Source organism: Octodon degus, unplaced genomic scaffold, assembly GCF_000260255.1.
Source record: "Octodon degus isolate 3935 unplaced genomic scaffold, OctDeg1.0 scaffold00149, whole genome shotgun sequence".
NCBI lineage: Eukaryota > Metazoa > Chordata > Mammalia > Rodentia > Octodontidae > Octodon > Octodon degus.
This window is the reverse complement of record NW_004524725.1, coordinates 1,602,067-1,603,245: the sequence shown is the minus strand read 5'-3', so window position 1 is coordinate 1,603,245 and position 1,179 is coordinate 1,602,067.

The window sequence follows — 1,179 nt, the reverse complement described above, 5'->3', positions numbered from 1 at the left end:
ACTTAGCACTAATTTGAACTACTAACTGGCAAGAAGTGCTTAGAACAGCATCTACACCATTCTGGTCTTCACCCTACCTAGACCAGAGATCCCAAACCCCCCTCCAGTCAATGGATTGGTGCCTGTCTGTGTCCAGTTAGGAACCAGGTCACAGAGCAGGAGGAAAACAACAGACCAGTAAAAAGAGCTGCTTTCATATTTATAGATACTGCATTACTCCAGCAGCACTGGAGTCTCACAGGAGCATGAACCCTACTGTGAACTGCCCCCGGAAGGGTGTGTGCTCCCTTGAGTCAGCCTCAAATCATTCTCCCCACTCCAAGACCACCCCTCCTCTCTGGGACAACTGTCTCCCAGGAAACCAGTCCCTGAGGCCACAAAGTCGGGGACCACAGACCCAGGGCATGCTTGTGTGCTCTTACCACAGCACACTGAGAATCGACAGTGATGTCAGCCGGAATGAGGAACCCCTAGCTAATTGGTTCAGCATAGTTCTGGGTGTGTTCTGATGAATGACTGAAAATGCAGACCCACTGGGGGTGGGGGTGACACAACCAACAGGCTCGTGGCTTGGCTGGCATTAAAAGAGAAAGAAGAAGGAAGTCTGTCTTTGTTATCTTTTTCTCATTACTGGGCAAAACTATCTAATACCCAAAATTAAGGAAGGAATGGTTTATTTAGCTCACAGTTAGTGGAGGTTTTAGCCCATACCCAGTTGACTCCAAGGCAGAGCGGCACATGGCAGAGAGCAGCCATTCATGGCAGCAGAAAATAGCAAAGAGCCAAGGGAGGAGCAGCAGCTGAGGCAGCAAGCAAGCCTCTCTCCCCTCCTTACATTTGTATGCAGATTATCTGCCCCAGGGCAGGTGTAGCACTCACACCCATAATCCCAGCATTGGAGCAAGAATTAATCACAAACTCTAGAAGCTGCTCCATGACTGCTTGAGGCTTTGGAGGGATGACTAGAAACAAACCATAACAAAGCCTCACTTCCATTTATCCAGAGGTGCTCTAGTCTCGGCTGTCCCCTTTGGATGCCCATCTGCAGGCTTCCAGCCCAGGTTCTTCAGCCATCCAGGGCAGACCTCTTGACTGTCTGATACAGACTCGCACCTGGCACTGCGGTGAGCTCCACACCTTTGGCTTCAGACTGGATGCTGTGGTTCCCCAGTGCACACC